The sequence below is a fragment of the Porites lutea genome, chromosome 1 (assembly GCF_958299795.1).
Source record: "Porites lutea chromosome 1, jaPorLute2.1, whole genome shotgun sequence".
NCBI classification, from domain to species: domain Eukaryota; kingdom Metazoa; phylum Cnidaria; class Anthozoa; order Scleractinia; family Poritidae; genus Porites; species Porites lutea.
The window spans coordinates 7731284-7755919 of NC_133201.1; the positions used below are offsets into that span (position 1 = coordinate 7731284).

General features: G+C 37.2%; 1 long non-coding RNA gene and 1 pseudogene across 1 annotated transcript; both read right to left on the bottom strand.

The window, feature by feature from the left end:
* Positions 1 to 14533: 14533 nt before the first annotated feature.
* Positions 14534 to 16205, bottom strand: LOC140944018 (uncharacterized). The gene is made up of 2 exons (XR_012166659.1): positions 16050 to 16205; positions 14534 to 14881 (listed from the first exon to the last, which is right to left on the bottom strand). It is a non-coding gene; the product is annotated as an uncharacterized lncRNA (long non-coding RNA).
* A 3894-nt stretch (positions 16206 to 20099) lies between these two features.
* LOC140940318 (cholinesterase-like) lies at positions 20100 to 24177 on the bottom strand (annotated as a pseudogene).
* Between the last annotated feature and the right edge of the window lie 459 nt (positions 24178 to 24636).

The following is a 24636-nucleotide window of genomic DNA, read 5'->3' on the forward strand; positions in this document are numbered from 1 at the left end:
ATCATTATCATTATTATTAAAAATTCTGTGTAGAGTCTTACTTACTCTCTAAAGAATAAAGGATCGTGTCTTCAGATACATAGATTTTGTTGTCAGTTGTGAGTACTTCACATGTAATGGTCATAGTGTGACCTGTTGTTTTCTGTGGCAAAGTGCGGTTTATGCTCAAGGTGCCACTGGAAATGCTAACAACCTGAATCCTCTTGTCTTCCAGAAAACTTTTCGATGTCCAACATTTCTTATGACGGTTACAGTAACCGATTTCTTCGGCTCCTTTCACTTTCCAATACATTTCATCGTATTTGCTTGGGTCCTTTTTGATTGCATCACAATCCAGCGTCTGAATATCACCTCTAATGGAATGCTCTTGCCTTGTTATGTCAGAACCTGAAAAATATGTCATAAAAATGATGATACTAACTATAAAGGGTCTTTAAGGCTTTTTTTTTTCAATTCACTATAGAATTTTACGATTAAAAGTAATTATTCTTTACTGATTAGATATTAAACAGTCGGATCCCATCCTGAGATGAAAAGGAATAAAAAATAAAATAAATGTATAAAGAAAGAAATAAAAAAAATAAAAAAAAGGATATGGCAAAATGTAAAAAACTGCTTGAAAAATGTGCGGAAGGTATTTATGCCGACGCTATTAAATGACGAGAGGGCGGTAAATACCATAACTTATTTGCGTCTTATCGTTTACGAGAGCTTCTCAGTAAGCATGTTTCAGCTTATTCATAGTAAATCAAGTTAATTGTTAATCATTCTGTATTGAGTAGTCAATTCCTTTTACTGTTATATAAGCCTGAAACCTCTTTTCCTATTTATGTGTTATTGTAAGTTTGACGAAGTTGCCTAACCTGTGGTATCTACCGTCAAAACTTGTTTCACTCGATCATAGTGGGCAGGATAGTCTCCTGAGTGAGTAAATTGTTGCTTTTACTTTGTTTCCTGTATTGTAAAAATGACTGCATCGATAAAAAAATGTCTGGTTTCTTGGAGGTCGCTATTACCTACACTTTTCACAAGCCCCTTTGTGAAAGATCGTCAGGATCGAGCGCTTACCGGCGCGGTACGTGTGGCCATCTTAGTTTCATATATGTACAGAGGGGACGGGCGTCGAAATTTTGACGCAGTCGGGGAAGGGAGGCAAGAAAAAACCCTTTTCAGTTATTTTTCCCGCTTTCTCCCAAACTGCCCCCATCCCCCTCTCCCGGGCAGACCCTCACTGAATCTGATAGTCGAGGAAGTCTCATTCCCCTGCTTTGTAGGAACTGTGATTCTGGTATTGCAGTTTGCACAGACGTTCCGGTTCGCCCTACAGAGCTAGCTGGGGAACCGGTGTAATTCCATAATCTTGTTTAGCCACTTGTGATCAACAGATAGTCATAGGCCTTCTTAACATCCACTCAAGCCATGCTTAAGTTCCCTTTACCTCGGTGGTAAACCTGTGACACCATTTTACCAACCATTATTGTTATTGTTATTATCATTATTATCATTATTATCATTATCATTATCATTATCATTATAATTATCATTATCATTATCATTATCATTATCATTTTCATTGTCATTGTCATTGTCATTGTCATTGTCATTGTCATTGTCATTGTCATTGTCATTGTCATTATCATTATCATTATCATTATTATTAAGAATTCTGTGTAGAGTCTTACTTACTCTCTAAAGAATAAAGGATCGTGTCTTCAGATACATAGATTTTGTTGTCAGTTGTGAGTACTTCACATGTAATGGTCATAGTGTGACCTGTTGTTTTCTGCGGCAAAGTGCGGTTTATGCTCAAGGTGCCACTGGAAATGCTAACAACCTGAATCCTCTTGTCTTCCAGAAAACTTTTCGATGTCCAACATTTCTTATGACGGTTACAGTAACCGATTTCTTCAGCTCCTTTCACTTTCCAATACATTTCATCGTATTTGCTTGGGTCCTTTTTGATTGCATCACAATCCAGCGTCTGAATATCACCTCTAATGGAACGCTCTTGCCCTGTTATGGCAGAACCTGAAAAATATGTCATAAAAATGATGTGATTGAAACTTTAAAAAGTCTTTAAGGTTTTTTTTTTTTTTTTTTTTTTTCAATTCACTCTAGAATTTTACCATTAAAATTGATTATTCTTTACTGATGAGATATTCAACAGTCGGATCCCACCCTGAGATGAAAAGGAACAAAAAATAAAATAAAGAACTAAATAAGTGAAAAATGCAGACATGGCATAATCTAAAAAAACTGTTTGAAAAATGTGCGTAAGGTATTTATGCCGACGCCATTAAATGGCGAGAGGGCGGTAAATACCATAACTTATTTGCGTCTGAACGTTTACGAGAGCTTCTCAGTAAGTATGTCTCAGCATGTTTATAGTAAATCAAGTTAATTGTTAATCATTCTGTATTGAGTAGTCAATTCCTTTTACTGTTGTATAAGCCTCAAACCTCCTTTCCAATTTATGTTTTATTGTAAGTTTGACGAAGTTGCCTAACCTGTGGTATCTACCGTCAAAACTTGTTTCACTCGATCATAGTGGGCAGGATAGGCTCCTGAGTGAGTAAATTGTTGCTTTTACTTTGTTTCCTGTATTGTAAAAATGTCAGGCCTGTGAACAGTCTAGCTATTACCATGATTACACTTTGCTGGAAATGCACCGGGAAAGGAATTTCTCGGGAAAACGATACAGACAGGAAGTTCCCGTTCAGTGAGGAATTCATGCGATCGGGAAACATGTAAAACGTCATTCCTACCTGATATGTAATGAAGCAAATTTCCTGTTGGGAGAGCATAAAATAGCATATTTAACGAAACCATGTAACACTTTCGCTTTTACAGGCAAACCAATACCGATATGTAATACGTTACATACATCATGTTAATACGTAACTGTCAGTGTATACACTAGTCTAGCCTGAGATCATGCCCTCTCCCTATTATCCCTTTATGTCTCTCACGGGAAGAGGGCATGATGCATTTTTTTGTCGGATCACATGTAAAAAAGCCAGAATCTGGACTTTTTTCTGATTGAATAGGAAACAATACGGGTGATTTGCGCTGTTCCAATTGGCCAAAATGCCGCCATCCGTTAGTTGTCGTTGATTTCAGTCTGCATTTTTGCTTGCGTCATGAGTTGTGAATACACACGCGAGTTCGTTATAAAATTTCTGTCAGCTCAGTTTTCTTAAATTTCTTAAATTTGAAGAATGCCCAAATAGAAATTTCACCCATTGAAATATTTTCCATCTCATCGTATACTAAAAAGTTGCAGTCAAAAATTCACCGATCATTTGAATACAATTTGATAGCGGCTACAAGTTACAGAAGGGTTCACTTTTCAAATAATCAATTCATGAATGGAATCTTGACGTGGTTTGACTGTAATTCCTCCTTCAGAAACCTGCGAATTATTCTGAGCCAGTCTTCACTTTCACAACACCTTTCAGTTCGTAAAATATGGTGCTTCAGCCTAATTTTTATTTCACCGCTTTCGGCTCAGAACGAAGACAACGAGCTTTAACCAGTAAATCCTTTATTATTTGTAGCTGTGAAATAAAGGTACGGCAGCTCCAGCTAGCAGTATTTGAACACATTCAAAATTCTTTTTAGGAAGCGCCATCTGAAGATGGACGCACTTAAAAATTTTCTTTTCCCTAAAATTGATTTCAAAGGAGACATTATTTGCGCCAAAATTTGATTCCCGTATGGTAAACACTTATTGGCTAATAACATGACAGGTCAAGGAGACGTTAGATATGTAAATTAAGGGGCGGTTAACGGCTCTTTAAATGAATGTATCAGGCGTTATTTTTTTCCCCTCTCGAGCCAAAGAAACAAACAAGCAAAAAAAAAAAAAAAAAAAAAACGCCTGATCTCAGGTTAACACTAGTCTGCATTCGCGAGTCTCCGACAGTTATCAGACTCAGACTCTTATCAGCTTTAAGACAACATAGCTCGCTAAAACACTTAACAACCGTCTGTTTTAGATCGAGCGTACTAAATTGAAACTGCTGTAGACCGGCACTGGAAATGGCCCAACGATAATTTGTATTGACATCCCGTACATAACCTATTCTCAGGCAACGGCAAAGCGATACCTTTCATCTTACATACAAAAGTTTTGAACTATTAAACTAGTCAGTATTTTGTGCAAAGAGCTGCTACTAATAGTTATCGCTTTCACCCGGACACTAAAGGCCTCACTAAAGTTGGATTCATGAAGCCCCCTTTAAAACCCTCCCAGATCAATCTGTTGTAGCTATATTTCATAAATTTATTTGATTTTTTGTAAATTCACGGAGAGCTAAAGAGTGAATAACCTATAAATTGTTTCTATAAAACCTTGAAAATATCATGCTAACGAAAGAAAGATCAACCTTAAATCGAAAGTACTTTCATATCCGTTGCCTGAGCCAAAAGATTCGCTGAAAGCTTGGTTTCAGTATTCCAGCGGATATTTACAGTTTCCGGCTTTAATAGTTCAGATGGTCAAGCGACCTTTTTTTAACACTCTAAAAGGGAAGACGTATATCTCCTCTTATATTTTCAAGTTATGCTCAGTGGGCGAGAAATGGCGATGCCATATTACTAAAGGGGGTTTTCCCTTTCAAGGCCTTTCAATATAGTTAATCAAAAATATGTTTTTAGCTTAAGTGGTATAATTAATTATTTCCTTCTCTAAACGGGAAAACTAGCAAGCAAGCTCAAAAATAACCACTTTAACTAATGCCAAATCTTCAGTGCAATCGTATAAGAGCTCGTTGAACCGGTACCTTGATACTCTATGCAATACATGTTAAAACGGAAATGACATAAGCTTTGGATCACTCACCCGTTAAGCTTTAATTTAAGGATAATAAAAGAACATTTAAGCCTAAATTCGGCAGAAAATAGGAATATTTAGCCTAGACCTGAAAAACAACAATATAAAATTATATCCGCCTCGGGTTTATTCGTATAATATTCTTAAAATTTTTGCAAATTTCAGCCTCGATATTCTTATGAAATATATTCTAACAACGCGAATTCACCGATAATTTAGGAACAAACACCGTTTCTTGTTAGGGTGTGAAATTGGACATATTGGTTCAAACCATGATTACGTTGTCAACAGCCAAACGTTTTACATTGACGTTCAATTTGCATTAATTTAGTAATTAATAGCTTGACCATTTCCGTTACGCAAGCATAACTGAAGCTGTACAGAGATCTGGGAGTGTACCCTGGACAAATTGTCGTCTTAGGGAAGATGTAGGTGAGCAGATTTCCAGAAACATATAATAATCCACAATTCGCAGAGGTTTGTCGGGAAGGCCCCCCTATAACCGTAACCCGCTTACCCTAATTCACACTTTGGCACTGTTCTTGAGTGACGAAGAAATATACCTATTTCAGACCCAAAATGGAATAAAAAGACCATACCCTTTAGCGCTGTACATTCCCGTTTAGCGCTTATGCAGTCTAAAGGGACCAGAGGGGCACCTGCTCAGTTCTCCTCTAATTCAAGTATTTTACTATAACCACACATTCTTATTGATATAAAGAAAACCTTCACTAAAGAACTCACTAAAGGATAATATTTAGACAGTCCTGAGTCTGTGCCGTTAAATAACACTGTGCATCCTTTACACCAAACTTTGTCAATCGTTAAGTGAAAATATAATCTCATTTATTCAATATCTTTTTTACTTGTTTAAGTTAAAAGACTGAAGCTAATAGGAAATAGTATTTAAGGATCACGCCTTAATTTCGTCGATAAGAGCGGAACACGTAATTTAATCCAAATAAGTCTAACCTTGGTAAAAGAGGAAGCTGTTATAAAAGTCACGTGCACGGATGCTTTCAACTTACCCCAAAGTAGCAATAACCACAAAGCTGAACTAGAACTCATGTTGACCTTTATCTAAAATGATTCTTGCAGTTGCTGAACAAGTTTCGCTGTTGTAATGCTTCGCCGACCAAGAATAATAAGACCGACTCTGCAAAAAAGAAAAAGGGACGAATTACTTCGTCATCAAGAAATCGTAAAGTAAACAAACAGAACTTTCTCTTTCGAAATCTACTCTGACTTTCTCTTTTATTTCCTCTGCTAATGAATTTTTTTGTTCGCGCTAGGCTTCAACTCAGTGAAGAAATTAGGTGTTTTAGAGTGAAAGAGATCAAGAAGCGTTTTATGGCAATCTGGAGGATTAATGTTGAGTCCAGTTCGCACCCAGATCGAGTATTGTTTGAGCCTATATTTTCTTACCAAATCATTTGTGCTCCATCGTTCTGAGAGAACTAACTCCTTCTCTCGCCAAAATGGGCTCCCTTTTCAAGTTTCTTGATGTACTCATGATCACTGCCGCCGCGCAACGTATTTAAAATAGTCAATTTCAAAAGGCAGTTCGAATTCTTGCTTGATCAGCTCTGGGATCTGGGATCATTAGTAAGAAATGTACCCTCTTTAATGTCGACATTCTAACGTAAGAGAAAATTGTACCACTGTAGTGGAAATACCAATAAACTATTTCAAAGTGCATTCATCAATTTGCGATCCTAAAAACATTTTGGGCTTGGGCTGCCGGGTCGAATCCTTCGTATATACGTGAGTAGGCTTAATTAACCGTTATAACAACTTCTTTTTCATGCTGGGGTTTTTTCCCTTTTTATCATGGTGAGGCATCCTTGCCAATATCGAGCAGCGAAAGAAAGGCTTTGACGTTACGTTTAGCAGTATCTTTTTTAACATTGATTTAGCTAGTTTCCGATTTGCTTGCTTTCACCGATAATAATTAAGTGATCGACCAAATAATCACAAACAACGAGAAATAATAAACAAATTATACTTACAAAGGAATGAACTGATTATTATGACTAACTTACCGTCTTCTATCCCTTTACCGCTAGTTGTGGACTGCGCACTAAAAGTGACTTCTTTAGTGATTCACAAGTGTTTTATATAGATGATCATGTGACCATTTTACCGATACAACCCGGAACAGCAACATAATGAATAAAACGTTTCTCACCTATTGTGAAATATACCTTAACAGGAAAAAAGAGAACGCCAATATGGTTAACGAACAGTTTTTGAAAAATTCCCGTTAGAAAGTAAATGAAACACCGCTTTTGAGTCTTTTTCGGGACCACCTGACACCACCTATAATTCAGCGGAAACTTTCCAGGCCGGTAAAACGGGATCACCGTGAAAAAGAATGTTCCAGAGAGAAATGTATATAAGCAGTAATGTAAATTTTAATTGTAAACATCTAATATTTACTTGGAGGCGCCTTCAACATGACCCCAGGTAAATGTACAGTTGTGAACCTGAACCATTTTCATCAAAGACAGCCCAACTCACGCGACGAGAGAATTTTCAAGTTCTGCCACCAGTTGCACTAGAGGAAGTTAGGCCGAGACTGGGCCTTTGAGGAAAGTGGCATCGCTGGTTCTTCTTCCAACCGCTGCAGGCAATCTACAAGCGCTAAGAATTGAGTGCATGCTTGTTTTATTGAATGAAATTTGCTCGCTTAGGCTCCTTGATACCACTCGGTGTAAGTGCTTTTAATAATTCCCTTTTCAAGGACTGCTCCAAAGGACATGCTCTAGCTGTCACGCGCAACAAGTTGAAGTTATATGACATAACATAACATAACATAACTTTATTATTTATATAGCGCAAAATACATGGGTATATGATCTAATGCGCGTTACAATAAAAAATCTCAATCACCCATTATTTCCCGTATCTCTAGCTGCGTTCGACTAAAGTGATTCACATTCTGATCAAGCAGCACCAATCTCTGAATTTCCTGACTGCCAGTATCTAAATACGCTGTGGCTATATGGCCGGTAACCGGTCAAGGTTTTTAAAACACTTAATGACCGGCAGTCCGGTATTTTTCAATACATTTGACTTATCTAAGAATCCCAACCAATCCAAACTATCATACGTCGATTAAGAAAAGTCAAGCGATCCTGGAATGCTTTATAAAAAAAACTTTTTTCTGGTCAACTGCCGGTCAAGTTTTTTTAAACACTAAATGACCGGCAGTCCTATATTCTCAATAAATTTGGCAGATCGAAAAAATCCCTCTAATCTAAACTATCATATGACTATTAAGAAAAGTCAAGCCATCCTGAAATTCTTTATAGATCTCAAGTTTAGCGTTTGGTTTACGCTGGGCTCAGAAAACGAAACCATCTTTTGTGACACTTAGAACTTCCTCTTTCCTCTTTCGTCTTTCCTCTTTGCGCTTTCCTCTTTTCTCTTTCGTCTTTCGTCTTTCGTCTTTTCTCTTTCCTCTTTCGTCTTTCCGCTGTCCGCTTTCCGCTTTCCTCCCCTCTTTTCTCGTTCCCCTTTCCCGACTTATCTTGGAAAGACCGAAGAGACTCTGCTAGCAGGTTAGACTGCCGGTCATTTAGTGTTTTGATAATCTTGACCGGCAGTCGACCTGAAAAAAGTTCTTAGTGTCACAAAACGTGATTTCGTTTTCTGAGCACAGCGTATAAACCAAACGCTAAACTTGAGATCTATAAAGTGTTTCAGGATCGCTTGACTTTTCTTAATCGACATATGCTAGTTTGGATTGGTTGGGATTCTTAGATAAGTCAAGTTTATTGAAAATACCGGACTGCCGGTCATTTAGTGTTTTGAAAACCTTGACCGGTTACCGGCCATATAACTACAGCGATCTAAATAATGATAGTGTTGCCTTCACCATTACTAAAAAACTGTATAAATTATTGCCAAATGTAACAGGACGGGGCGGTCAGCGGCAGGAACGAGAAGGATTCCAGGATTTTTCAAAGCAATTTATTTGAAACTGAAATCCATCAGCAATAAATGCACAGCAACAATAAAATCAAACTAAAATAAAATAAACGCCCAAGTCACGCCTAACTTGCAAATAATAGGTGTTGAAAGAGAAACGATAAAACCCGATAGCAAAAACTACGCACAGGCCTCGAAACATTAACCTAAGAAAATACCAATCCTACGCATATCTAAAAGATAAGTAAGTAAAACTACAAAAATACGTGATTAAACCTAATAACTGAACAGGGAATTTGACTAAAAAATAGGGATGGTGACCTTTCTAGACAGTAAGTGTAAACCGATCTACTCACGTCTACAGAATTGCAAAATAAGCCAAAAGAATAAAACAAAACTACAACTGTGTAACTAAAACATAATAAAACGATATATAAATCTCTTAAGGAACTATAAAAATGACTTAGTCACACAAATTCAATATGCTTTAAAATAAGAGACAAACCATCTGATTGACCTTAGATCTATTTTAATTTGTTTCTTTATACATTGTACCGTAACCATTAAACTCACGGTGAATGTATAAGGATATATTTCGTGTAAGACCTGTAACTCTGAAGTGTCTACAAATCAAGTACATTTTCCACCGAAGACTGAATTTCTTGACTGTCAGTGTCGAAATAATGATGGCATTTGGTTCAATGTAACTCAAATGGTATAATTTAGTGACAAATATGCTTTAAAAATAAGAGAAATATTGACCAGTTGATTGACCTTAGATCAATTTAAATTTGCTTATTATACTGTACCGAAACTATTAAAACTCATCGTCAATGGATAAAAATGTGGATTTGATCATGATAAATCAACAGGAAGAGGAACAACTAAGATCACAGGGCGTTCCTAATATCATTCTCATATTAGGAATAAAAGGAAAAGTATTCCCGCGATGTACATCTCGTCAATGCTCAAGCTCAGTAGCCGGAAGTGGTTTTAATTTCTTTATCGATAGAGGGGTAGAGATTATGAACTGGAGAGAGTGACATCCTGTATTCAATGATTAAATCGAAAGGCCGAATGAACTACACTGACTGGTTTGGTCTTTCTTGATCCCTACTCATTTTATGAATTATTAGAGACTTTAAGATCCAACGACGCGGACGGTAACGAGAACGTCAAAAAAAACTATAGGTTTTATTAGCAAAACAACAACTTTGCACGAGCACCACGCTTTTCTGTACATTTCTCTGTCCTTTTTTGCACGACTACGACGTTAACATGCCTAATTTCGCGTTTTATGGAGGACGTAAACAAGCAACAACGAAATTTTATTTCTCTCTCTCTTACTTGTGTATGGTGCAATTCAACTCTAGGAGGGTTTGCCTACATTTGACAAAGTACGTGGGTAGGACTAATTGCGATAAAGAATGAAAGGACGCAATTTCACTTTTTAAGCGACGTTCTCATTGCCGTCGCGTCGTTGGATCTTAAAGTCCCTATTGTCTTTATGGAAGGAGAGAATCTGTTTGCATGCGGTGGGAGTTTATTTTTCTTAACTGATCAATTGCAAATAAACTCAAAAAATACTGTAGAACAGTCACTTTTACTCGGCTAACTCGACTTTGGATAACTCGAATTTTTCGCTAACTCGAACTAAATTTCATTCCCATTAGCTCTTTTTGTCCTGTAGTGAGTAGAAAACCTAAAACCGGTACACTCCTGCAATTTTATTCTAATTATTGCAAAGAACCCATCAAGTGTTGGACAGTCATTTCTCAAACTTATGATTTATACCATCAGAATAATGTAGAATACATGATCATGTTACAGCAGATGGGATACTGCTGATGTGCTGAAAAATCAGTTAACTGACTCAGCTATGAGTTGTTAGCATCGCCAACTGAATAAAATTGTTTAATCGATCCCACTCGAGCCCCCGCTAACTCAAACTGCTTTTCGTTTACCTTCGATACTCGAGTTACTGGTATTCTACTGTACTTTCAGCAGTTTTCCAAAATATAGTTACCAGGTGCAAGTAGAACTTTTTAGGTACATTGTATTATAATATTATTCTAGCTATCGGTATCTCTTTCATTGCCGGTTACCTCGTCGGCTTCGTGTAGCTGTAAACCAAGTAGATTTATAAAAAATTTGTTCACTTTACTGTGACTTAATATCTGAGAAATGTTCTCTGCATGAACAGAGCTGCAGGATGTCTTCAAAAAACGTCCTGTTCTTACTGCACAGCACCAGGTTTCGCCGGGGAAAGCCCCTATAATAACTTGTAAAATTATCAGCTTATTGCTTTCATTTTTAGTTTTAGTGTGACAAATCCATATCTACACGCATGTATAAAAATCAATAATCACACGGTAATTCTCAAGGAGTTATAGTAACTCCTCTATTGGGGTTAATTTAACTTCTTCGTGGAGTTATTTGTTAAGGAGTTATTTTAACTCCAAAAAGGAGTTTAAAGAACTCTTTTCCACGAGTAAAAATCATTCCAGGTTAGGAGTTAATTGGTTGAAATTCTATTTTCCTTTGTTTTGGGGTACGTTTTCATCGGCGTCGCCGTTGTCATCGTACGTAAGTTCCCTAGTATTTATCCTGAGTGCCAGAGGTTTTATTATTTTTTTTCTAAATTCCAGATTGCGGCGAATCCGCGAGGTTCAACTTTAGCACTCGAGTCATATCTCATGCAAAATAATATAATTTTTTGACGTTTTCGTTGCCGTCGTCGGATCTTAAGGTCCCTTTAGTAGTGAACTCGTGATACACATCTTAAAGTTCGTGGTGGATGTTAGACTTCTATTAGAGGCTTCAAATAGTCTATAGACTGGACTATTAGAGTCTTTTAGGTTACTAGGAGAATCTTATCGTCAGTCATCTTCTCAACTGGTAGCCAGTGCAAGTATTTCAGTGTATTTAGTATCAATTTTAGTCACAGCAATGCTAAATGTAATACTTTCACCAAAAGATGGTTGCCTTGTAAACTGCGATGTGAAATTCAGCACCTCAGCTTTTCCAGGATTACTCTTGGGCATGTTCTCACTTTATATGAAATAATACACTCGACACATTGCCGAAGGGTACCGTCTGAAAGATGGAGCATTACAAGTGCTCAAATGAAGAGTTTTCAAAATGCCATTTGTTACCATAAGCAGGGCAGCCTCTGTGAGGTGATATTGTCTATAGGGTGATCGAAGATTGGGAAAAAGGCCGTGTTAAACAAGATAGCTGCATGCATGAATATACTTGAACAATTGCCGCAGATTTCTCGATTTCTTTACTGAGGAAAAGGAATTTAAGATTGCCCCAGTTTTATTTTAAAAGCCTCTGTATCGCTTCTATTACTTATCATGCTTGATTGTTGGGCTTTACTTTCCGTACGCAGCCGGATTAAGCTCTTGGGTTTGCCCTTTCACTCGGCAGGCCGGCGCTTTTCCAACTCAACTAACCAGGCGTTTAACAGGAGCTTAAGCAAAGACGTTTTTGAGCGACGCACGTCAACTGGAAGCGAGGCCTTCTCACTATATATATATGCCTTGACTCTAACAAATTTGTATTGCTAAGTTTCTTTTCTCTTATAAAGAGGATTTACCCGAGAGTTTGAACCAGACCACTGCCCAGTGATGCAAAAAGTCCACTTCCGGTTGACGTCCGTCGCCCAAAAACGCTGTTGCTTAAGCTCCCTACGTCAACCAGAAGTGATGCCTTTTCCTTTTTATTATACATTGACGCTACTAAATTTGTATCGCTTAGTATCTTTAACTTAGTAAAAACGACCTGCCCGAAACTTTAGCAAAACCACTTTCCATTAACGCAAAAAAGTCCATTTCCGGTTGACGTGGGTCGCTCAAAAATGCCTTCGCTTAAGTTGCCACTCGCACGCGTACATTTCATAACCAAACGGGCGCCGTTGCAAATCCGTCAAAGTTCAGTTGCTGAATCGCGTTACTTGTTTCAAGTTCCCCGCTAAAGATTTGCCGAGGAAAGAAACTTTCTCCATTGTACACAGATACATTGTCAGCTGGTTGTAGGTTGTTGAAAATCAAATTCCATCAATTGAAAGAGCATAATTATTAAGCTCATGATATGGGGTATTCTAACGCCGGAATTGCTGCTCTCCTAATTTCATGCTCTCTCTCAGTCTATATACTGTTTTCTCTGATATTTTCATTAAACCACATCAACGACTCGGAAAGGTTTGTTTGACTTATTTTCATGGTCATGATCCCTCAGGACCTTTGTTGACTCCTTGTTATTGTTTAATATTTAAGCTCAATTTTATTGGTACATAAGCAATATTAACTAAAGACAAAACGATTTTGTTAAACATACTTTGTTATTTCCGAGAACAATAAAAATTACAGGTCTCCTATGAAACTGAGATTTGTGAAAATCCCATGAAAATCACTTGAAAATACCATGAACATCATTTCATGGCCAATGAATCTTGCAAAATAATTTTTCATGACCTCATCTGTGGTCATGAAATTTTCATGGAAAAAAAATTAAAGGTGTTTCATGACCCATGAATTAAACTGGACTACTTTCATGGGTCATGAATTTCCAATGAAACACCAGATTATGGGAACATACTAAGAAAGTTCAATGATGGAGCCATGAAAAACGTTTAATGGGCCATGAAATAAATACTGAATTTGATTTGTGAGTCATGAAAAATGTATGAATGATTTCATGGCTCATTAATTTCCCATGAAAATGCTGATGAGGAAAGCAGTGCCACTGTCAATTAATGCCTTGAATAAATATTTAACAACTTTGCAGCAAGAACACTGCATTCCATAATATTTACAAAATGTACATGTATTTAATAAATGAAATAGTACGTTTTGGGTTGTACTAGAATTAGCTATACCCTAACGAAACTAGTACTTTAGGCTGCACTATTAACAGTCAACTTTCAACAAGACAGATCTACTCTGAGACCAGCAAGCACAACATCTAAGTTCTTGTCTATTGTATCAATAGTTAGAGAAAAAGACAGACACATGTATGAACAGGCTCCAAGTACCTGTTAAAAGAAAGTTGACTGTACTGTACATGTATGTGCTACTCAACATGAATTAAACATGCAATGTACAATACCATTCAGATGTGTATACTTATTATATACACATCTGAATACACTGTATATAAAAAAATACCAGCGAAATTCTATCCGTGCATGTAGAGGTATACACTATCTACTGCATGGTTCGATTATAAAATGTTTTCATCTGCTAAAGAGAAAACAAAGGAGTTAAATATCACAACTTGGAATGAACCAACCTTTACTTCCTGTGGAGAATGCTTTTTCAAATGTTCTACTGAAGTACCCTTAATGAGGCAGAGTGTGGTCAGGTATCAAAAAAGGAATATCCCATAAAATAGCTAGTCTTGAATCGAGATACGATCACGGGGTCAGATCATCTACTTTCTATTTGTTAAACTGAATCACCAGTATAAAAACTAAATTCTTCTGATAAATCTTTAACACTCTGCAAATTATGTAACATAATCAATTCTTGTTGAAAATGATTTGGATGATTTAAGTGTAACTTACTTGATTAAAAATACAGTGTTCAGGCCGTTTTATGTATTACACACAGCACAAAATGTAAACAAGATTTTTCCTGGCTTTCATGATAATGTTAAAGCTATCAAGTCAAGAGGCAAGAGCTGGCCTGGGTTGAAAAGTGCATGCTACATTTCTAAAGTACAGAAGTACAGTTACAAATAATGTTTCAGTAAAGAGGCATCTTCAAAGGTCAACAATGCTATTTTATTGAAAAAAGGTAACCAAAAGTTAGCAACAACTGTGACTATTGTACATTTTGAACATTATTAATAGTTTATGGTAGTACCCTGAATTTTCAATCCATTTTAACATGTAGAAATACGGTCATGTACTTGCTGTAAACGTACACTTAGGAGGCTAGCAAGACATTTATGAAAAAAAAAGTATATATATATATACAATGCAGTGTTGAAGGTTTCAGTAAATCCAGTTTACATGCTAAAATGTGTAAATTCTTAGCTGCATTTGTTGCCTCCCATAGCACTGCTTGAACCTTGGTAGTAAATTTTCCTTCTGTTTGAAAACTGAACCTGTCACAGAATGATTAATATCACAATTAGCAACTGAAAATTTGCTCTAAATTAGAGGTTCTGCAAATAAGATGTAGGTTCACTATTTCAGTAAGACTGAGTGGAGTCTAATTTAGTCTGCAATCATACATGTGCAAGTGTTTAACAAAATCAGAAAACTGTGTAGCAGGAGTCCAATTTGCTTAATCACAAGTACAGCTGTACAACACTGTATGAATACTGACTGAATTAGAGGACATGAAGGTCTGTTAGACTAATGATTAGTAATAAAAAATTATTAATCCTAACCTTTGCAAAAGAAAAGGGAAAAGGTCAACACATGGACAGTTGTATATATGAGCCAGTGCTTTTGTATAAATTGTGACTAAATAAACTCGTTGCTTGTTGATATATAATAATAAAAATAATAATCAAGAAAATGCATATTGTGGTCATCCCTGTACAAAACAGTCAAGTAAATAAAAAAATTGGAGAGTTAAATTTTGATATCAATAATACATTGCAACGGACCAATGTCATGTTGAAATGTTGTGATCAATGTCTCTTTTACATGTAGTACTGGCACCTATTAAAGCAGTCCACTCATCTTCATTACCACGAGCCAAACCATTTTATAAGCCACTCTCAAATGAAGCTGTATATTTATCAACCAGAACAGAACTAAATCATAGGAATTACATTGTATACAGTGCGTAAAATGGACATGCAAGTGCAGTTTTGGCGATGCAAGCATAAGCATAAGAGATTATATGAACGTTGGTGAGGATGGCCTTAACAGAAGCACAAGAATAAACACAAGAATAAAACGTAAGCTTACGTTTCTTCAGGTTTCTTGGATCACAAGAAAATTAAAACCGTACCTTGTGGAGAATTGTTTTTAGCTTTGCCGCTGAAGGGTCCAGTTTGATAAATTATCAAATCCTAAATCCTAATTATTAGGATTTCCGTACGGCCCCACTCATACATTATGCTTGCAGGAGCCATTTTCATACTATTTTACACAAACAGTTGATGTGAAGGGAATCGACGAAACATAAGACTTAAGCTTACATGTAAGCTTAAATGCGTAAAATATGATCTGAATATTGCTGTACGGAAATATTACACGTGCAGTGTATGAGTATCTTGTTACCTTCAATCTGTTACAATGCTTCGCTACATATCGTACCTCACTGTACACTGTAAAGACTGGTCCATCTTCCGCTTTGATGTAGGTGACGATCTTTTTCCTTGTAAAACTATTACAGCACTGTAAATTCCCCAAAAACTCGCCTTGAAGTTGAAAATGATGGCTGTTGATTACTCGATCAAAGTTCGATCGGTTTTTTAGCGCTCACGCTGTAAAAATGGTCAGGCTGTAAAAATGGTCAGCAGTGATGCTCGAATTACAGGCGCGGTCGCAAGGCAAACCGGTTTGAGGGCGGTTCAAATTGAAACTAACGGCTTCGCTAATGTTGGATTTTGTTCGCTCTGATTGTAATTTTAGGAAGAATCTTCGGATTGAAAACATGTTTTAACCTTTAGCGCAAAAGTTTAAGAAACGTCACTTGTTGCGCGACTGTGAGGAACCATAATCGAACGCTTTTTTGTGTAACATGTAACGAAAACTTCGCACCGCTGATATCAGATCATCGGCTGGATTCGGTAAACGATTTTAGGTGAGTTTTGTTTTTAATCATTCTTAAGTAGTGCTTGTTTATTGTAGATTACTTGCTACTAAAGCGAAATAATCATAGTTTCGTCGTTGTGTGCCGGGACACAGTCAGACAGAGCCGCGATTACAGTTCAAGTTGATCATGATGTAAGAAATATAAGCTTTGCCGAACACAATGTGACAGAGGCTGTGCATGGTCTTTGTTAAGTTTATTTTTACAGAAATGAGGTTTGATGGGCATGACGATCCTTTTTTCAAGCGTCAAATCAGTTTTTTCGACGAACGGATTCACTCGGGGAAAGCCATACAAGGGTCATGACCTTGATCAGAACAGAAATGAGAGAAGTAGATTGTTTAGACACCGGATGTGCATGTGACCAAAATGAAAGTCTTGCTTGACACAAAAAGTCTCACTATTCTAACCTTGAAATTGTTATGCATGAGTCAATTCCAGCTGCGCCCAGAGTTATAATTTATGTTATGAATAGTTTTATAAATTTGAAAGGATGCTTTTCAAATAATATCAACAGAAATTTGATTTAATGACCAAAAACGCTGATTCACTTTGATAGCTCAAGATTTCACTATGTAATTCTGGCTTGATAAGCAGTGAAGAAATGCACGCATAAAATCAAGAACATGCCTTTACATGGCCTTTGAGCCAATCTGTTTTCTTTCCCAGTAAAATCCTTTGTGTAGTTGTATTCTGATAGGAAACAATGTGTGTGTCAAAAGCTCGGGAATGGCCGAGGGGTTGGCAAATGCCCGGCCCCCAAGCAGCACAAAATTTGCAAATGCCCCAGCCCCGAGACTGACAAGGCGGGCAAATGCCCTGCAGTAGCCTGGGGGGGCACTGGGTGCAGCTGGAATTGACTGATCCATTACTCCATTGTTCTGATCATTAAGCACTAGAGCATATTATTTTCCTTCAAGGTAGGGGATTCTTTTTTTAATAGGGGAGAAGTTTCAATCTTTGTTTACACTACTGTAGCTGGCTTAGCTAGGGTAGAAAAGTTGAACTACAGTGTGCTATATATGGTTGGCTCTGCTGATGGAACTGTTCAAAATTCATTCCAACAAACCTGACAACAGTAAATTACATGTATGTATTAAAGCAGATTGTTTACAATCATGCCAGGGTAAGCAGGGATGTAGCCTGTGTACAAGCGCCCCCTCTCCTCAGTAAAAATCAGAGAAGGGGCGTCTGTGATTCACCATTGGTAATTGTGTATGGAGGCCACGTGATTTTTCCTGGAATTTGTGGAAAATGATTTGATTGGCTGTTATTTGTAGATCATTACAGTGTGTACATCATGAAATTGAGGGATTTTGATTGGCTTTAGGGCCTGTCATCAAAACTCAAGCAAAACAATAATGCTAAGGTCACGTTTCACACTATCATGAGCTCATGAGTCATGTCTGACTTGTCAACACTTTATTTCAAACTAATGACTTCCCGTATCCTGTGGGAAGGCTTGCATAAGAACATGGATCTTTTCCTTCAATATGGGCTTGTAAGAACATTTTTCTTGCTTGGTATAGAGTAATCCTATTTTAGAAATGTCTCACTCTCTCAGTTACTCGATGGAAATAACACGCATGCACCGACATTTTGAGAACTGGAATGACATGAAACATGAGCCATGGAAATTTTGGTCTGCGGAAACAATTTTTTTAATTTATGCAAAGTTATTCCCATTCAAAGTTATTCACGATTAGCGACAGTGAATCACAGATGCCCCTTCTCTGATTTTTACTAAGGGGAGGGGGTGGTCTGTAAACAAGCTAACAGGGATTTCGTTAAGAGCTGGCTGCCAGCTAGTTCAACCAGCTGAAAAAGAGCTTACCACCAGCTGAATTTGCAAACCAAACCAAAGACATAGGGGAATTTTAGAGATGCAGTAGAGCGAAAAAGCCGGCTTAACCTTTAACAAAGCCTTCTTATCCATATATTTCATTAATGAATCGATTATTTTAAAAATAATGATATCCTTTTGTGTGGTTTGCATCATCAAAACCATTGTTTTATTATTTAAGGATGGATCAAATATTCTACATGAAATCTTGACATGATTCTGCTGTTAATTTTGTTTAGATGTTGCTGCATTTCAATATTCATTGTATCACTGTACTTACAAGATGGATCTGATGGCTGAGGCAACAACACTGACCAAAGATAAGATTTACATTTTTTTGTTATTGTAACACAACAACTTTAGATTTCACTTAAATGATTTGTCTTGTACAGCTGTTCATTTGCTATTAGCTAAAATAAACATCTGCTTTTTTTATTTCATTGAAACTTGTCCAAACTAAGTAGGATGGAACCCTTGAAATTTGTTGTTCATTTTCAATGGTGAAATTTGGTACGTCATGATTGTAGCCTGGAGAGGAGATACAGTACATGTATTCCAAATGAATTTTGTATTGCAATGACACTTTTTTTGTCATTAATGGCCTTAGTTACACTGTAGTACACCATACTAAAGTGCAGTCATGTTAAAATGCAGACTGCAGACTGTGCAGACTGAAGAATTTTTTTTTTAAATAAGCCCTGAGAATAGTAATTAGGGTTAAGCACTGACTTGAAAAACGGTTAGCTTTTATTTAGGGTTAGGGTTGTTGCTACATGTATATAGCTTCAATTTAACCAGCCAACAAATCCTCAGTGATGTATTTGATTTAACAGTCGTGAGTAGTTTAAGACTAAATTTTCATGGTAGCCATGTCTTTGTCTTTCCCATGAAAAATAAGAGAGGGCCATAATTCATGGGTAATGAAAATGTCATCAAAAGCCATTTCATTTTTTCATGACCCATTAATATTCGACCGTTCACGGAAAAATCATGGTTTTTTTATGGGGCATGAATTTAACAATCCCATGAAAAACCCATAAATTCTGACACCATGAAAAAAGAGCTTTTTAATTCATGGCTTTTTCATTATCATTAAAAAGCCATGAAAAAAAATAAGCGGGTTTCATTCTATTTCATGGCATTTTCATGCGATTTTTGTTTGTTAAAGTTTTTTCATGGGCCATGAAGCGTTGAATTTTAAGGGGTTTTTTCACGCTTTTTTCATGAGATTTTCATGGCATGTTCCCCATGAAAAACCAATGAAAATTCCCCATCAAAATCTCCTGAAAAACCTGTGAAAAACATGTGAAATTACCATGAAAAATTTCACTGGATTTTCATGGGTTTTAATTTCATAGTGCGCGCGCACCAGTTAAACTACCATTTTATGAATTAAATTATCGTACAACTTTGGGAGTATAAAGTACAGAAAATGACAACTATTCCACATTTAAAAAAATTAATATGCTGTTTTTCAACATTTCTATTGTTGTTTTTAGTTCTTTTTGTATGTAAAATGATTCATTCTTGAAGGTGTCGATTTTGTTAGGAAGTATCTCAAATACAAAAATCGATGGTTACCATGAGCTAAATCTTACACTTATAATGATGACTAACTTTCGGGTGGCTTCATATAACAAAGTTGAGTCAAGTTTCATGCAATTTGAAATATGAATATAAGTATGTTCGTTACAGGAAATATTTTTTTTTACAATTTTCTACTAAAGACTGAGTGCTTGGCTGCTCCAGAACAAAGTTTCCTTTTTTGTCCCTTAGTTTGTCTTATAACCTTTGGGATAAGACTATTCCAAAATTCCAATTCTTTTGCCCTGTACTTCTGTTTTCCCTTGGGCTTCACGTCAAGGGTCAGGTAGGATCGGTTTGCTTTGGTGAACTTTGGCCACGTTACAGGAGAATCAGGGCCATTAGGATCCCTGAAAACGAAGCAAAATCAGAAAATGAGTAGCTTGATGGTAACCAAGATTTTACGATCCTGGGGAAAATAATAATAATAATAATAATAATAATAATAATAATAATAATAATAATAATAATAATAATAGTAATAATAAACAAAAAAAGCAAAATGGTTGGCACTCTAGCTCTTCCCTACAGGACTGCACTTTTTAAAGCATTAAGCGCTCGCAGTTTTGCTGTCTATTATTCATTACAGTTTTGAACTTATTTTTTCCACATTTAAAAACTAAGAACTCTGATGGATATTTACGTATTTTAATACACGGCTTTTGTGTAAACCAGCGTCTGTAGCCGATAATACCTGACCATGGTTAAATAAAAATGTCTATCTATCTATCCATGTATTATTCCTGAAAGCTATCAAGTGGCATAGGGTATGGTTTAACCCTCCCTCTTTAATTACAGTAAACACCTGCTAATTCATAAGAACATGTGGACTAAGAACCTTAATTTGCTACTTTAAAACCCCAAAATACAACAACCTGTTTAGACAAGCAAGGTCAAGCAGGTTCTCATGCATGTTACTGTTAAATTATAATATATACTTTATAACATGACAAAGAAATATAACTTTTAGTTGTAAGTTTATAAGTATAACAAAAACACACTCTACTAAACTGAATATGTAAATTCTGCAATCAGTTCTGTTAGGGTTATAAAAGTACAATCGTGTGAATAAATAAAAAATTTATATAATTTTTTATGGTAGTGAAAAATCTATTATCTCTTTCATAGAACCTGATTATGAACCTACTTAGCGTAAATTGCCACTTTCAGTACCAAAAATACAAGAGCCTATTTTGCCACACTCCCAAAAAAGTAGGTTCTTATCAACGGGGGTTTACTGTAGTACCTGGTTTTAGATCTTACCCAAACTTAGCAAAGTCAGTCCACCGTCTCATGATGTACAAGTTCAGCCCCTTCTCAATTTCAGAATATTTGGGAATGAAAAATTTCATCAGCGATGAAATATTCGAAAGGTGCTCCAAATACGAAACCAATGTCAGCGCCGTGAAACGCGCCAGCCCACTCGGGAAGTTTCGAAAAATCCGGACGATGTTCAAATACGTAAAAGTAGACCGGCCTTCCAGCCTAGGGAAAGTAAAGTTAGAAAATAACATTGACTAGAGCCAGTTAGTGCCCCGCATGGTTGAGTACATCTTGGCAGGACCAAGTAAGGGGTGATAAATGATGTAGTCGGTCATTGTGCATTTTCCTACTTGTTGATAAACCTAGTGTTTAAAAATGGTAAATGGGTGAAATGCATGAATTTTATACGGGGAGGCTCCGCATAGGGATCCAACCCCTTACCCCTTTATATAATCTTTTGATCGAAAAGATACCCCTTTCGTACACCCGTTACTGACAAATGGTATCCCATCCACATACCTATTTTTGATCACTTTATCCCATTTAACCCCCAACCTGTGAATGCACGGTGTCTTTTTAATGTGAGTAAATCACTAAACCCGGCAGTTTTCTTGTCTCGTTCATAGCCAAAAAATGCATCTCTAAACACTTTCAGGTCCTTTTTATATCGAAGTGACAGATTTCTGTACTGTTTCATATCCTTCCACTCAAGTGAACCCCCTACCCTTTTATATTCTGGAAGGCTGAAAACAACAGAAAAACTCCCCTTTCGGGCAGAGCCTCCCGTTTGAGGCCGTTTTGATGAGTAGCCCCGTGCTCATAACATGTTTTGGGCGTGTGTGACTTTTTTTTGTAAATTACCTTCCTTAAATCCTTTGCCTCAAAAAGCATTGGTGCCACCGTCATAAAGTCACTTTGAAAGTCAATCATCCTGTGTCTTGCTGTTGTGTCAGAATCATCTGCGTACTGGTACTGAACCAGCTGCTCCACGATTTTGTTTTGTGTGAGTCCTTCCAGGAGTGTTCCTGTCACATTTTTAAACTCTTCTTTAGAGACTTGGCTGGCATTCCCCAGCCTCAGAAAGACGTCTAGAGATGACTCGTGGGTTGTAAATCCGGCCATGATTTGAACATTATCAAAATCGTTTTTCTTTTGATACAGCTTCTGAGGAGAGTCTACTATGAAATCATCATCAATAACTGGGTTGCTGAGTTCCATCAGGGCTTTGGTAGGGATATTAGATTGCAAAGGAATGATTTCCTCAGCACTTTTTCACGAAGACAGGTGATGAGGTTGTGGTCGAAAGAGCAGTTTGCAGCAGCAGCTAGCTTTTGTACTGACTCGTTTGCTGCCTTTCTTGGTAGAGAGGGAGCTGGCGCGGCACCGCTTTGCATGATCATGGCCCTTTGGAACAGATCTTTTGATTTAGGCGAGATTAAATGCAAGGCGACACTTGTTGCTCCTGTACCTTCACCAAACACAGTCACGTTTTTGGGATCACCTCCAAAACGGGCAATATTGGCTTTAACCCACCTCAATGCCTCAATCTGTGAAGAGAAATCAAATTGCAAGAATTGAAGTTGATTGCTTCTGATAAAAATTGCTAAGGAGAGGGAGGGCATTTATGAATTCTACGATTATTAATTTTACCAAGAGCCAAGGATAAAAAGAAAATTAAAAATATGACATATGCATGTTGCGTAAATATGATATTGGATTTAGATCCACACCAGGTTAACCTTATTAGGGAAACCCCGAGGGGAGAACGGTGGTGTTGCAGTGCTGGGATACTTTTGGCATGAGGAATCAATAATTTTTGCTCGTAGTCACAGTCTTCAAGGTTGAGGGAAAAACTGCGTAAAGTACATTGTAAGGGACTTGTCAGAAATTAGCAGGGGGGGGGGGAGGGGGTGGAAACAGAGGGAGGGTCACAACTTTTTGAGACTCCAGAAAAGGGAGGGGTCATGAAAAATGGGCCGTTAAAAGGGGGAGGGTCATGCAAATATCTGTCCGTGATCATGTAGAGGTTCACCCACAGAAGAAGTAAGAAGTTCTTTATTTTGTAAGAAAAACCTGAGAGAAATACGAGTCGAGTGATCAGCTGTCAGAATCAGAGTCGGACTCAGCTTAACGCTGTCATCTAAAATGTATGTATATGGCATTACAAAAAACAGATTAGAAATATATTTTGAGCTTTCATAATACTGACTCACCCTAGTAGATTTTATCATTTATACAAGAGGGGTGGGGGGGGGGGGGGGGGGCATGATATTTTAGGCGAGGGTCAAGGGGAGGGTTAGCCAATTTCACTCCCATTCCAGGGATGGGTCATCTCATTTCCGAACCCAAATTTAGAATTCCCACCTCCCCTCCCCCCCTGCTAATTTCTGACAAGTCCCTAAATAAGGTCTCCATTTAGTAAAATAAATTAAAAAGAAGCGACTTTTTAAAACACAGCTATAAAAAATTGCGAAAAACTTTTCTTAAAACATTTAAGAAATTTTTGAAAAATTAAAAAAATATACGACGTTTCGACGTTCTTGGACGTCAATATCAAGCAAAAAAATTCATTAAGTAAAATAATAATTTTAAAAAAAGAAAAAAACGACGAGAAAGGAGAATTGATTTTTCACCTCACTCCCAGACCCTTTGCCTTACCCTCTCAAAAGTTCTCTGTTAGTGTGAGGTTACAAGGCCTGACGATTTTATGTAACATTTCTCTCTGATACCTGATCCAACATCCCATAATTTCCCTTTTGGTCCTTCTCAGGAATGTTCAAGAATCCCAGAATTCCTAGCCTGTAGTTGAATGTCACGACAATGACGTCATTATAGCCTGCTAAAACGTGAGCTGGATATTCAGTAGAGGAACCAATGGAAAAGCCACGGTATTTAGCAAAGGAACGGCTGGCGAAGTCACCGCCGTGAATCCACACCATCACCGCAAAGAAAGTATAGGATGGACAAAACCAACCTGGACAAGGTAATACAAAATGTACAACACATCGGATCTATAAAACAGGAGTACACGGAGCCGCTCGACAAAATACCCGCTCTTCATGCCGAATTTGAGCTAGCTGGGAAAAATTACATTGGCTAATTAGCTGGCTGGAAAATCTAAATGAGCGCCTCGCTAACTGAAAATGTGGAAAATTTATGCCGGTTCTGGCTGGATAAAAAGGTATATTCTTTTTTCTCCTGGCAATCGCACTGAAATTTTTTTTTCATGGATATCAGAGTGAGCGAAGCAAGTAAGTGTGCGTGAAAATCACCCCACGTGAGCTGTCGAAAAGACGCTCAAATGAAAACTTTTGCCAGTAAAAACGGAAATTTGTTTGGGTGTGTCATCAAAACGTTCTGCTGTGAATGCCTTGTAATAGATACACGTACTGTGAGAA